Raw genomic sequence first — 15,719 nt, 5'->3', positions numbered from 1 at the left:
CCATATTTCTACCAAATAGGTTTGCCTCCCACACAGCTGAAACTTATGCCAGCCCATGCCACCATGAGAAAGATATTGCGGAGGAATTTTGGAGTGCCTTGTGATTTCAATTGTCATTCTCTGTGGTACCAGGCAGAGCTTGTAACACTGTTTACACTTTAAATAACCTGACAAAATGTCATCTTCCATAATACCCACTTGCATTACATGACCATCATTTTTAGCTTGAAGGCTTAAGTGTTCCTGCTGTGCTTGTGTTTTCTCCCGTACTGTATTTCTGCAGCCTGCCCAATTTTAAACCCAATGGCAAGTCTTAAAGTTACTAAACTCCTACAAATTGCATAAAACCAGACATCTGCACTGTAGATGGTATCTCTGTTAATACCTTTATTCAGGAAAAGCTGAATTGCTTGACATTTATTAGACTTTTGAAACTCCAGACAGAAAAGCATACTGATGCTTGCCTTCATTCCATCATGCACAGAGCTTCTTGGTTTGGGTTTGGTGTTTTGTTTTTCTTTCACTTTCTTCTTCATAGAATAACCATAACCTATATCTTTCTATATATCTATTTATCTTTCTACCTGGAGCCACAGAACTATTTTTTACTTAGATTTTTTTTTGTCTGACTGGCATGCCATTTCATAGGTGATAGGAATAACAAGGTGTGATATTTGCCCATCATTCTTCCCCTACTTTTCCAGCAATATGCCCATAAATGCCTCTCTGCTGCATTCATACACACACCTGCCTTAATGCCATCTAGCTTAAAGTTAACAAATATTATCCATTAAGGTATTAAAGAAGGAAATGTCATCACACAGGCTGTTTTCTTTCTGAAACAAGATTAGTATTACTGAAACATAGAATTTTCTTATTATACTTGTACATGGATCCAGGAAAGTGCCAAGTGCCTCCAACTCCTAAACTCTTATATTTTCATAAATCTGTGTGAGATAATTGATCTCCACATTTTAAACAGGCACTGAACATCCCTACATGGTCAAGCCCATGTACTCAAATTCTCATTTATTCTGCAGAAGATTAGCACTGCTTGCAGAATTTCATTAAACACTGAAATGCTGGTTATGCTATAGTTCTTAAATCTCCATTTACTGTCATGCTCTGTGTATCTATAAAAAAAATGCATTAATTAAAAGGATAGAATTAACAATAGTAGAATTTTATCACATTCTCCCTTATGAAATAAAAAAAATGTTTATTTTACTATTTATGGTATTCATATTTTAATGTCCAAAATAAAAGTAGATTATTATAAAGAATTATTGTAAAAGAACTCAGGGAACATCACATTACTCATCAGTAATTATCTCCTGAGAGAACTGTGACTCTTCTGGATAATCTCTAAAACAAGGTAAGCTTCTCACCAAAATAATTTTCAATTTTTATAATTGACAGAATGTTTACAAAGAAAGTGCTGAAATTCAGTTTTTTAATCTTCCTGAACTTCAATAATTTTTCTCTCTTCTTATTTCATGAAGAAAAACAGATTTAATTATATTCAATATAGGGTGGTTTTTTTCATCTGACTCTCAGCCTCGGACTGAAATGTTTAAGACAAAAATCTTAGTTTTCATTTAATTTTCTGAATTTTTTCAATACTTAAAACCAATTTCATAGAATTCATATTCTCAGTTATCCTTTCCAGAGTTTCAATTTCAAAATCTAAAGAACAAATCCAAAGTAAATATACAGGATATAAATATACAGGAAAAAAGATTGTTAGATTTTGCTACATAGATTTCTTCTTCCAATTGACAATATCACCTGACTAAATGTCCTCTGTAAGCTTATGCTGCTACTGTCATAAACTATGTGTAAGAAAAATTATTTGTTTCCAAGTGACCTGTTTTCTGGGAATAATTTAGAAGATGGATACTCTATACAGACAATGAATACTAAGTCTAGTTTAAACATGTTTATATATCAATGATCCAAGGTAACATCAGAAATAAACTACAAGACAAACTTACTAAACCAGATACTATTTTCAGTGCGGTCTATATGGTCTTCTCAGAATTGTTTTGCATTTGAGGTCTCACAATCTTAGAGAATACAAGCATCCATCTCTCAGATTTGGCTAATCTTCATTTCAATCCAAGATTTATTTATGGGGCATATCAACAATCATGTCACATACACAGATGGCCAGATCTTGTCTTAGAAAGGATCACTGTATTTGCAGCTTGTTCCAATACTTGCCTTGACATCTGCCACTGGCACCTACTTTGCACTTTTGGAATAGGTGTTGTAGAGGAGCAGGATCTTATCTCCTGTTTGCAAAAGCTGAAGTAGAACATGTGGCTGTGTACCTTTCTCCTTGCCAGTACTGCTCAAGCAAGACTCAAGCCTTGTTCAGAGCTCCCCTTTGGGTTTGGTGGTTGCACTGGTGCAGCTGCACCTGTGTTTTGCACTGTTGCCCCATGCCTCCATGTTTTCCTGCACCTGCTGGCCATTACAGTGGATATGCCCATGGATGTAGTCCAGGTGTTTGCTGATGGTGACTGTCTCTCATTCTTGCCCTGTTTCACCTGCAGCAGTCTGATGACTATGCAATTATAAAACTGATCAGCCACATGATCTAATTTTGAAGGTATTATGGTTTTTATCTACGGGATGGGTTAGATGGCATCCAGAGGTCCTTTTCAACCTAAATGTACTTCTAATACTGTGTTTCCATGGTGTTGGTGGTGCCCAGTTCCTCCTTGGCAGCATTACTCTCATTAAGCCATCTCCAGTTTGTGCCATGTGTGTGTCTACTAAGATAATTCTGAAGCCAAAGGTGTCCTCAGGTCCCCCTGACGGTTCCTTCCTTATTTGGCCAGCTGTGGCTGAAGCCTCAGGCACAGTTTTTGACTTTTTCATCACCTGTTTCTGCATCTCACAAAGCTGGGGATAGGCTCTTGGATTATCTGGAGCTTTGATCTGACCTGCTGCATCTTAATCAGACATGCTGCCATATATAAACACTGAGGCTACAAAAAATATCCACTTTTTGTAGGCATCAAGTTGGCAGGGCTTAAATTAATCTTGTCCTCAGATAGATGCCTACTCTAGAATGCAGTACAGTGAATTCTAGCAGCTCCTAATTCTTACTGTTGCCTGTAAAGACAGTCTAGACATTATGTCTGAAATGGAGATGCCCAGATTTAATACCATGAATCCCATTCATACTGTTTTAATTAAATCCAAATTTCATTAATGCATGTATGTAATAGGGAGATTTTTCATTTGATAACCTTCCTTACAAGTGTGCACAGAAATGCTATCTAATACACAATCATTTTCCAAACCTCTCTGTTTGTATAAATCAGACAGAAAGAGCGAGATAAATACATATAACTTGCAGTAATGCATCTGTCAAAACCTGACATCTTCTGTTTCTCATTTTCAGTTTGTGTGTGGGAAGAGAGGGAGAAGCGGTGGGAAGAATTCATATGAGAACAGAAATGGAAGTTCCTAAGCAGAAAAACCTACTGTGGGCTGTATTGCTCCATGTAGATTACAGCATGCAAGAGCTTTGGCACCTGACATGGAACAGTATACCTCCTCTGCTGGGAACTTAAAGACAGTAATTTATTCTCCAAGGTACAAGTCAGTTACTAAGGCTTGCGAACAGGAAATTGTTCTCTGCTTGTGTGAGGATGAAGTACAAAGTGCAGCAAAGGAAGGAAACACAATACTAAGAACAGTCATAGTAACATAATTTTAAACTGTTCCTAGAGTGTTACCACTTCATCAGCTGTAGCTCTTATATTGTAGCCCCTTTTATTTGAAAGCAGGGATGCAGCTGACCAGAAGGGTGACCATAATGTGCATGTTCCTGCAGCAGCCATCAACATACCTTCACAAATTTCAGGCAAGTTATTATTCATATCTGGATTTTAATTTACCATCTGCAGCTCTAATCATTGTTAGAGATTCCATGCTCAAAAAAAAAAAAAAAAAGTCTTAAAAAGAGGAAGTGTAGTTTTCTACAGAATATTTGTACATGTCTACTAAGATATGATAAACTATAGAGCATATTAGTCTTGGTGGGTTTGCATTTTTTTAATCACAATATACAAGGTGCATCTCAAAGGGGGACAGGGGAATAGGTCAGAACATAACCTTAAACACACCAGGAATTTACAGCGTATTTACTGTTTTATTATAGAACCACACTTCTTGCCCTCATCTTAATATAACCAAAAAGCAATATATAGTTCAACCTAGACACAGCAACATAAAATTTTACTTAGTTCGGGTGATGAAAATTGGGTGTATGAGGTAAACTAGAGTAGCTGGTGATGTCACAATGAATTTCTTTCAGTCCTCTGGCCCTCCATGGACCACAAGCTAAAATACATCTCCCAACATTGATCCCAACTACTAGGAGGAATTTTCCATTCTGATGGCTCAATGAATTTTTAAAGATTTACTTTTTCTTTTACCATTCCATCATAAAAGGTGTTAATTTTTACTTTAATAATTTATTTATGAACAATGCCAAATGATTATACTTTGGAGGAGTGCAGGTCAAGTTCAGGGAAATGTTTAGGCAACAAGATAAGCCAGAAAAAGTTATCAGCTGCAGGGGAGGGTGAATATTCTACTTTTCTAATGAAAATGTGAGTCTCTGAAGCAAGTCAGCAAGGCACGCTCAACTGGGTTAAATGGGTTTAACAGGGAGAAATGAGCACAAATTATTCATGGGAATTCTTTAATCTTCTGTGTAATTATGTGATCATTCTCAGAACAAAGACTTTGGTTGCTCATAACAGGAGGAAAAAGTCAGTTCACACTCAGCACAATGATTAGCATAGAGCTGTGGAGAACAAAAAACCCCTGATAATCCAGTACTTTAATTTTTTCTGCGTATTTTGAAAGTTTGGGATGCTAAGCCTAAATAACTTAGAGGTAATAATAACTAACTCTATTTTCTTCAAACAAAGCTGTTTTCATTTTGCTCTTTATCTTAATCTTTAATTTTGAGTCCTATTTCTTCAAGTGACTATTTTTTTTTCTCAACCACTTTATTCAGATCATAAAACAGTATCACTCTGTGAGAAGTATTTTACAATACATATGGTATGTGAATTTGTAAAGCTTTAGTTTACATTATGGTTTTGAGATCCAAGGCTTAGAATATAATTGAGGACCAACATAGAGCTATGTCAGAAACATGCTATGTCTAGAGCATTAGCATTAGTAATCTATTTGGTATTCACATGTACATGTTGGCCAGAAGTAGAAGTTAATAAGCACTTACATTATAACTGGTCTCCCATGCAACCGTGTGTTACAGCTACTTTAGTATCCAATGTGATTCATGTGAAGTGTTGTCACAGAATTAATAATGATTTACATATTTTTGTAAAAAGAGTCTGTATTCATTGTAACAATGTGATTATTCATGTAAAATTGAAGAGGTAAGTAGGACTCTCAGGGTTATGCACCACCCTGAGCTTATATGAAAAATTCCTACTGACATAAAGCCAATCAAAAGGATAAAGTATACTCCTATCTTAGGAGTATACTCATAGATACTCCTGTACCAATAGATACATACTCCTGTACCAATTTAGACTATCCAGAATATAGGGGTTAAATTACTTGGCTGTTCTTGTCTAGCTGTCTTAGCCTGCAGGAGGTTTCTCTGGACACACTTGAGAAAATACAGTGGTCAAAGGATGCTCAGCCTGAAATTTCTGGTAACACATGTAACTTCCTTTGCATGTGTTAACCAATCGAGGCAATTCTAAGAGATGTTGTTTCTGTGTACTTTAAAATCTGCCTAATTGACTAGCTGTGTGAACTTTCTCTTGAAGATTGGTTTCTCATAGTCAAAAGATTTGAAAGAAACCATTGAAAAGAACATTTGGATTCAGTCTCAGTTTATTTTCCTGTTTGTATAACTGTGTTTAACTTTTCTACTAAGAAGTAGATGCAAGAAAAATCCTATCCAGTTCAAATTCAACAAAACTGTCTTCAATGACATATGGGATAGAATGATGAGAAGTAAGGGAGAGAATTAACATCAGTAAATATTCAACATATTAGTTATCCAGGAATAGAAATATTTTCATATTTCTATTTTGTTAATGACCCATTTCCTAGTTACAGATACAAATCAAAGAGTAAGCTAACATACTCTTTCTCTAAGTTCACTGCAAATAATCCTAAGAAAATTCTTCAAGCATTTACCTTAAAAAAAAAGTATTGACCAAAACTTTTGTTTTGCAATACCAGTGGTAATTCTAGAAAAAAATCACAAAGAGGAAGTAATTTCACAAAATTTGCCTTGAAATAGACATGGGGGTTCACTCCCTATATTTAGCTTGTCAGCCTCCTATAGATAGCAATTAAACTCAGTACCTCATACACTCCTGAAAAGCTCTCTGGAAATGAAAGTGAAATATAAGTGCATACCCAGTGCATACTATACACAGATCTCAGGTTGCTTTATAGATTTTTATCTCAAATGAAAAGATATAAAATCATAGAATCATAGAATGGTTTGGTTTGATAGGGACCTTTAAAGGTCATCTATTCCAGTCCCACTGTAATGAGCAGGGACAAATAAGAGCTCTGTCCAACCTGGCCTTGAATGTTTCCAGGGTCAGATTATTGCCCATCCCTCTGGACAACCTGTGCCACTGTTTTACCACCTTAATGTCAAAAAAATTTCTTCCTTGGATCCAATCTAACTCTTTCCTCTTTTAGTTTAAAACCATTATCCTTTGTCCTATTGCTACAGGTGTCACTAAAAGGCTTATCCCCATCTTTCTTATAAGCCCCTTTACATATGGAACAGCTCAAAAAGGTCTCCAAAGAGCCTCCTCTTCTCTAGGTTGAACAACCCCAACTCTTTCAGCTTTTCTCACAGGAGAGATATTATATCACTCTGATAATTTTTGTGACACTCCTCTGGACCCTCTCCAGCAGCTCCATGTCTTTCCTGTGCTGAGCACTCTGCAAATATGATTATTTAGTCTTACAAGAGAAAATATAAAATCTCTCACTGAAGAAGTGGCATGGATAGCTTTGATTTCTTTCAGCATGGAACTGATTAATCAAGTTGCACATATTTGTTAATTAAAACTAAGTTAAGCTTGCATTATATATTTTAACCTAACACAAATTAATCATACATCTATATACAAACACACACAGTAGCTGCCATGAGGAAAGGCAAACAAAACATGTACTTCTCTGAACCTCTGCATCTTGAGAGAATGGTCTGTGCTTTTGGCCAAACATTTCTTTTCTTATGCCAATGGGCTCCTTATTTCAGCTTTCTATCTTGATATCTTTTTCAGCTTTTCAATCTTTATATACACTTTTTTTAGCCTCTTTCTTATATTCTCCCACTGGTCATTCAACCCTTCACTTATTCTCTTCTCTACATGAAAGGGAAATGTAGTTTTGATCAAATAGGAAACTTGTTTTAGTCATGCTGGTTTAATTACACTTAACTCTCTATACTGTCTCTAGCTTACATATTGCCTTGCAAATTCCTCAAGGCTTTCTTGGTCCTCAGGTACTGCTACATTAATTATCATTAATAATGTCATCAGATTTTCAAGAGTTTCAATTGTCGATACATCTTATTGAGGTCAAAGCTGCTGTGGTGTGGGTCTCTTTCTGTGGGGTGCAGTCCTCCAAGGACAGGCTGCTCTAGCCTGGAAGCAGGGCCTCCTCGGTCTCTCCATCGGGTCTCCCATCGGATCACAGACTCCTCCAGGCATCCACCAGCTCCAGCATAGGCACCTCTCCCATGGGCTGGGGGTGGATCTCTGCATCCCTGTGGATCCCCACAGGTTGTGGGTGGATCTCTGCATGCCCCATGAATCCATGGGCTGCAGTGGAATCTCCTCTTCCTTCTCCACTGACCTTTGTGTCTCCATGTTGTTTTGTTCTCACCTTCTCCTCTTTTCTGGCTAGGAAAAAACTGTACCCACTTTGTTTTGATTTTCCTCCTAAATATGTCATCACAGAGTCATTACCAACCTCTCTCCGTGGCCCAGCCTTGGCCAGCAGCATGTCCATCTTCAGAGCCATCAGGGATTGGCTCTGCTGGGCATGGTGGAAGCTTTCAGCAGCTTCTCGCAGAAGCCTCCTCTGTGGCCCTCCACTACCAAAAATGAGGCTGTGCAAAATCAATAGTCACCTCAATTAAGTTTGAAGACTTTGAGTCCCAATAAAAGACCCTTGGTACCACCAGCAGTGTGGGTACCTTTCAACTCCAAATATTCTCTGTGGTCTGTGAGTCTGTGTGGGAACCTGGAGAACACGAAAAAAAAAAAAAAAAAACCAGTTTTGGAAGCTGGATGCATACTTGGTGTGCAGATACCAGAGTTATTGACCATAGAACTTCTGTTTCTCCAATGGCAAGAACCTAACAAAATGAAATATTTACAATTCTGAATAATTTTCACAAACCTGTTAATAGTCTATCGATATGGCTTATGAAAGTGGTATCTTCTTCAAAATGACAAAATTTGTGGAGTTCAGTTGGTTGTTTTTTTTTTTTTAAACTGAGTACACTCAAGTCCCCTGTAAGTTTTAATTTAGAAAGAAAAGTTCTACCCTGTTTGAAATGGTATTCTTATTAGCAGATTCTTCTTTCCTGAATAAAAAGTCATAGTTCACATGAAGGAAAATTACTTCTCTAAATTACCTCTCTCTATATTGTGACTTACTTATCAGAAATGCCCCAGCTCACTCTTTCTTGGGGGTACACCTCAAATAGGGTTGCCATTAGAAAGGGTCAGGCGACTTGGTGGAGAAATGCAGGCAGTAAAATAAAAGATTAATTGGTTTCTTGCTTACTTTTGGGAGAGACATGGTTTGCAGACACAGGAATGGGGACAGATGGTTCTGGGTTTGGCTTCAATCTATTAAAATGGCCTAATCTGTTTGAAACTATGCCCAAAGGACCAACAGTTTTCCAGAGACTGACAATACCATACAATGTAAAAATTTGCCTAATGAGTGCTTTAAGTAGTGAATTAAAATTCCTCGAGAAACATTTGAGGAAAGAAAAGGAATAGCCCACAAAGGAGAAATTCTTTTTTATTTAACTATTTTTCTTTACATAGCTTCAAGTTTCATGACACATTCTGTTTTTAATAATATGTGAATAGTGAGTGCATATTGCTATGACTACTTTATATTAAGAAATTATTAACTACAGATTTAAAGTGCACTGCAAAAGTACTTCACACCATGTTTCCATTTATATTATGCTAAAAAAGTAAATATGTTAAGGAGGACCCAAGAACAGACTTGCAGGAGGAGCCTGTATAACAGAAGATATTTTGTACTTCTCTGACACCCACATGACACATTTAATACACTGCCAGCAATATAAATCATACAGACAGCCTTTTCAAGATAGCAGAGAAGTATTACTATTCTCTTAAAGCTGTACTTTTTTTGGGTGACAGCACTTGCTACTTTATGCAGCAGTCAACAGAACCCTGGATCAAAATAGATTATTGTGTAAGCAGAAAGCAAACAAGCAAGTTTTCAATTGCAAAATTGCTTCAGCTGCAGTACAGATACAACAATACTTGCTTTCAATAGCTAAGGGGGAAAAAAAATTGAAAGACATACCAGTCAAATTGCTGTAACTTCCAATCCAATAGAACAATGGCAAACTGCCCAAAGGAAATGCCCAAAATATTTGATCTGAGCCATGTTCAAGGACAGTGTGTTGCACATTGGGAACTCTTGACCTTAACAATCCTGAAAAAGTCTAAAAAGAATTAGAAAGCCATCACTACTGCTAAAGATATCTTGTCTAGAAGAAAAAATTAAGGCACTGGTATTTTTTAGGATATACTCTATCTGTATATATTTAACAACACATTAACTAAAATTAATTCCTTTAACAATATCCTCACAATCTAAATTTTAAATAAATTTTAATTTTCATACATGCATATTATATTACTATCTCCTATTCCTGTTTATATATATTATGCATTATATATAAATGTTACATAAATATGTATTTTATTTTGTATTTTGGGGTGTGTGTTAAATTAAATTCTAAAAGTAGCCTAATAAAAACAAATAAGTTTGACTAACAGTTCTTTAAAGTAATTTTCTGTTAATCTTTTTGTTATGACATAAAACATTTTACATTATTTTTCAATGGAAAGTAAAAGTAAATCTGCATTTAGTTTCAATGGAAAATAACAGCATTGTTGCTGTTAAACATTAATAGCAAGCTTTAAAAACAGTAAAAAAAGACCCTGAAGTTAGGTGTAACATATAATTACACATTCAGTATCCCAGTTTCTAGTGTACTCTTGTACAATGTGATTCTGATTGATCAAAAAAGAGCAGGTATATTGGTTCTAAAGCTAACACAAGGACGCCAGTGAAATGCCTTAGCATGTCTGCCTCTGATCACATTACAGCAAAATATAGAGCTTTTGATTCATTTTAGTCATGTCAGTCATTCCAGTGCAGTGCCATCAAAATCAAGATTATACAAACTATGTAAGACAAGCCATGGCCACAGTTGTTAGGTTATTTTTTCTGTGATTAGTGACACCATAAATTATCAGAAAACACATCATGTACTAATTGGTGATTAAAGAATGTGAATGATCATAGATACTCCTAGCTGGGATTAATTTAGCTTCAAAAGAACATAATAAGACTACGAAAATATTAAAATGCATTCTCAGAAACACAAAATTCTGTTCTTATATGAAACTAGCTTTTCCTAAGCAGTAATAGATATTGGCTGGTCTTACTAAATCCCCTAAAAGCTGGAGTGCCTTTCAGCTTGTCTTTAATTGCCATGAAATGGTGAGAAGCACAAGTTTTACATATGAAGCTAGAAAAGGAACTACAGTAAACGACATTTTCAGACTAGTTCTGTTCAAAGGGAAAATTCAGTGATGTTTTTAAGCACACATATAACTTTTAAGCATCTGCTGAAGGTATTTACTTGAGCTGTACTGGCATACATCAAATTTCATTGCTGTGATTTACTTCTTAACTGCCTTAAGCACTAAAGGTGTGAGCAGGTAAAGCAGCTGTTCTTAACTGCTTATTAACTGAGCAGGTTTGTTTGGTTTTTTTTTCCTTTGTCACAACAGTTACCCTCACCTTAATTCAGCTCATAACCCTAAACCTCTTCATTTCAACCTGCAGCCCCCCCCAACTTGATGTGCATCTCATGTACACCTTGCATGTGGGAGTCAGAATGGACTACCTGAGTTGTTGTGTCCCTGCATGCCTTGTGGAACCTAGCAACACAAATGCTGCTCTCCAGCTTCCCTAAGGGACTCCTCTTGCCCAGTCACTGGTCTCAAAACCCCCTTCCTTCCTTCCTTTCCCTCTTTTCCTTCCCCATAAGCACCTCTAGCCCCTGTGCACACAAATCTCATCCCGTAACATAGCCCCAGAGCTGCAATCATCAAACTCCTGAGTCTCTGCTCTCACCAGAGGAAGAAGCAGGGTGCTTACATGGGGCTACTGCTGACAGCAAGGCCAGCACAGAGAGGGAACAGAGCAAGGGAAATGAGAGCAGCTATGGCTCCAACACAATCCATGATTTTCTCCTTTCCCTCTCAATAAAAGAAAATATAATACTATTCAACTAGCAAAAGAGAGAAATGCCTAGCTACTAAAGAAGCTGAATCTTCTTCAGGTTTGAAAACAATACTACATTTGTGTTAAGCCTGGTTTTTTTAGTTTTATAAGTGTAAATAAGAAATAATAATTTGTGGAACTGACAGATTTCCAGACAGATATTCTCCCTGGGTAACATACTGTGATCCCTGCACTCTGTCAGGGAGTTTAGTGAAAAAAAATTAGATATTCTACCTTAATTTTTAGATTTGTCATAATGATTAAAGAATTTAAATATGGTCCCTAACTTTAGGATATCCTTATTAGATTGTTGATCCATAATGAAGCTATTGGGTCGGCAGTCAGTAATTGAGGTTCAGTTTAAATGTGAGAACTGAGGCAGAGTACAAATCTGGATCTCCCTCCCTTCTCCAGATGTAAGGATTTAGATTTATGCAGTGCAACACAATAATTCAGACCACTTTATCCAAGCACGTAAAGCCAAATATCCTGCCTGAGACCTGTGAAAATTTCAGTCTCCCTGCACCAAAGGATGAAACATTGCCACATATGTTCACAAATATGGGCAGGAAAATTACCTGCTGGTTCATGCATTTGTCTCAGAATGGTGAGACGTGGAATCCTACACTATGTTACTCTTCTGGTGGGAAGCAGCAAGAGGCAAAACAAAACAGTCGACCCCATATCTTACACATTTTCCACAAAAGTAGATAGGCAAGGGCAAGATACCTATACTCTCCACAAATTCTCTCAAAAACACGTTTTTATAGTAAATGTGAGGTTCACTGCCAGAGAATTAGAGGCAAAAGATTGCTGCATAGGGATGTCGATTTCTGGGTCTTATCCATCATGTAATTTCATGACTAATCCCTTGAAAGAAAAAGCCTTCTTCATCACCTGAAGAAATGTCTTTCAGAAGCAAGGATGAGACATCAAAACCCAGTCCCCGTCAGAGGTTTGAAGGAAGTTATTTTATTATCCAAAATCAGCTCTAGGAAGGGACTTTCATGCTGTGAACTCAAGTTTAACGATTTGGGCTTGCAGGTGCATAGTTAAGGGCTAGAAGGCTCTGGGAAGGCAGATGCTCCCTTCCCCTCAGGACTTCTCACCAGAAGGCTTGCTTGCTTCTCCTGAGTGTGCTTCCTGGTGGAAAGCATCTTCCTCTGGAACTGGCTTACTTTGCTTGCTTTACAGGGAGACTTGGTTGGTGACTTCCCCCGTACCTCCCCCAGAGCAGTGCCTCACTCACTGCATATCCTGCTCCACTGGGACGCTGCTTGTGAGTCTGCACCACAGGGATTTCCTCAAGTCCACTGCTTCCTTGTGATTGACCTGCTTTGCCTCCCATTTTGAAGTGGTTGCAGGTCCTGATGGAGGCTGACCATGTGCTGGGGACCAAACATGCCACAAGGTGAAATAGAGAACACAGTGCTTTGCCCTGATTCCTTTGAGTCCAGTGCCTGCTGAAGACCACAAGCCAGCAAGAGGCCACTTCCCCTGGGTTCTCATAGTTAATCAAACTGATTAACTGTCCTCAGTTAACATCATCAGTAGGTACAGCTAAACAAAGATTTAACTTAGTAGCAATAAATGACAACGAATTTACTTTTCCTCCCAAAGCTTTGAAACTTAAAGATGCAAGTAGTGCTTGAATAAATAACAAGTAGCCTGTGAAAGGGTGCTGCCATCTGGAAATAAGAACCCAGACAACACAATGTATACTTGTTTATGCCTTTCCTGTTATCAGAGACTGGATGTGCAGAGTGCCTTACAATGGAGGGTTAATTGAACCTATTTTAGAAAGTACACCAAATTCTGGAGTGTTTATTTGTGTCTGCAGAGATTCAAGATCTGTCTATCCTCACAGCAGATAAAACTATATTTGGCATATATATATATATATTAAAAATTCAATTTATGATACTGTTCCAGCAGTATTTCTAATAGCTGTTTTTATCACATTATCTAAAAGTTGACTTTATTTACTTTCAGTCCTGAGTATTCAGACTTTTTTTCCTTTTATTCTTGTGCTGCACATTATTTAATAAAGGGGAATTGGAATATAGTTACATGTTATTGTATAAGGAACAATGTTCGGCACAGGGTTTCTACTATATAGTTCCTGCCAAATGTTGTATTTCAGGTCCTACATGTACCCAGAATAAAGATTGTTTGTTGATTGAAATGTATGTTCTTCTTGTTCTATTTCTAAACTTGGAATACAGACACATAAGAACTAATACACATAAACACAGATTTTTTTTATGCTTTATATATTTTAAAATGCAATTTCTTTCCTGACAGCTTTTTTACTACATGATCAATGCAGAGCCATGATCTGAGGAAATTGTTTGGGTTTTCATAACCACAGCAATCAGTCAAAAAGTAGAATGAGATCTTTTAGCACTGATATTTCTAAGCAATGGTAAAAAAATTTAAAAGATACTTCAGGTTTTTTAAACAGAATCTTTACCACACCATTCTCTCCAAACCTCAAACACACTTCTTTGTGAGCTGAAAATGTAGAAGATTTGATTTCAAGAAATGACCACTGAGACCAGTACCAGTGCAGGTGAACCACATCATGCCACTTTAAACTCTCTGTTCCTGCTAACTTAACAATTTTGAGCATAGACTGATCTTTATGCAGAATATAATGGAGCTGATAAAACTTTTCAGCCAGCTTTTATCTGACAATTAGAAATTTCTTCCCTAAGTCACACCAGCTGTAACTACCAAAGACTGTGATAAAGCATGTACACTTCACAGCACAGCAGTAAACACGTTAACAACACCCCTGTCCACTCCTCCTGCTTTTTCCTCTACCAAGCAGTTAATGAGGGGCAGCTGCTACAAAAGACCAAAAATCAGCTTGTGCAAAGGTGATGGATGGTGATATCTCAGCTGCCTCTAGAGCTGCTGGAGCAGCTAGGTGTGGAGAGGGGCCCAGCCCAGGGCAGGAGGCATAGGCAGGCTAACACAGCTTTGCAGCCTGCAAGAGAGGCTGAACTGATGTCTGGATTTCCCTGCAAAAGGGGAAGTAGTGGCTTTGAGCTGAAAGGATTGATAAAGCAGGATTAATCTATGCCTGGTTTTAAATTACCTAGAGGTGGGTGATACATGCTGTGTGTAGGAGAAGTGAGAAATTGCTGTGCAGACACTATGGGACATGCCTTAGATTTCAGCTTTTGGTACTCTATCTTGAGATTTTAAGAACATGTGTGATTAAATTGAAATGGGGCTTTAAATGTTATTAATTTCAAGAATAAATTGTTCAATTTATTTTTTTTTCTTCTACTTCATCTCAGAACTCTTTCTTCAACTCTGCCTTTTCCAAGAGAAAGCTACTTCTGTAGCGCCACACTGCAGTAGTCCCCAGAGCCAGGTCAAATCCTGCCATTAGTGGTAGCAATAAAGCAATTAGGGAATCACAGCCCTAGGGAGGAATCACCTGAAATAAGAAGAGAACTTTGCTTTCTGTTTCTGTGGTGATGTTTGGTTTTACTTGACTAGCTTTTATGGCAGGGTTTACATTTTTTTGGCTGATGTATAATAAAACACTTTTACTGTGGTTGGTTTAATTTTCAAAGCTCTAAAAAAATCAATTTGATCCTTTGCATTCAGTATATTGGAGCTGAAAGCTATAATGTGCTATTACTTCAGGGTCAGTGCTTAACTTCTGTTGACCTTCTTGCCCATTTACATTTCCTGGAGTTTATTGCTACAATCTATTTCCGGGACTATTTATGTAAAAACTTACTTTTCTTGTTCTTTTCTTCCAAGTCCTTAAGAAAAATGATTAATTTTAGGACAAAAGTATTTTCTAAAGGTAGGAACACAAAATCCATGAAACAATTGTTATCTGTGTTTTCCACTTTGTACAAAGGATTTTGAGAGGGTTGTGACAGATGTGGATGTTTCAGACACCGCAATGTATAACACGTAAAGAAAGCATAGAGCTAATAGGACATATTAACAAATGTTATTCTGTCCTTTGTGTCTTTTGAGTTATTGTATATCACAGCTTCTTTAACCAGGAGAAGGAAGACAAAGATGGTACCAAAATCCTTTTTAAGCATTTGACAAGTCTTTGAAAAATT

This window comes from Zosterops lateralis (genome assembly GCF_965231275.1).
Source record: "Zosterops lateralis genome assembly, chromosome: 1".
NCBI lineage: Eukaryota > Metazoa > Chordata > Aves > Passeriformes > Zosteropidae > Zosterops > Zosterops lateralis.
This window is presented reverse-complemented; position numbering follows the sequence as displayed.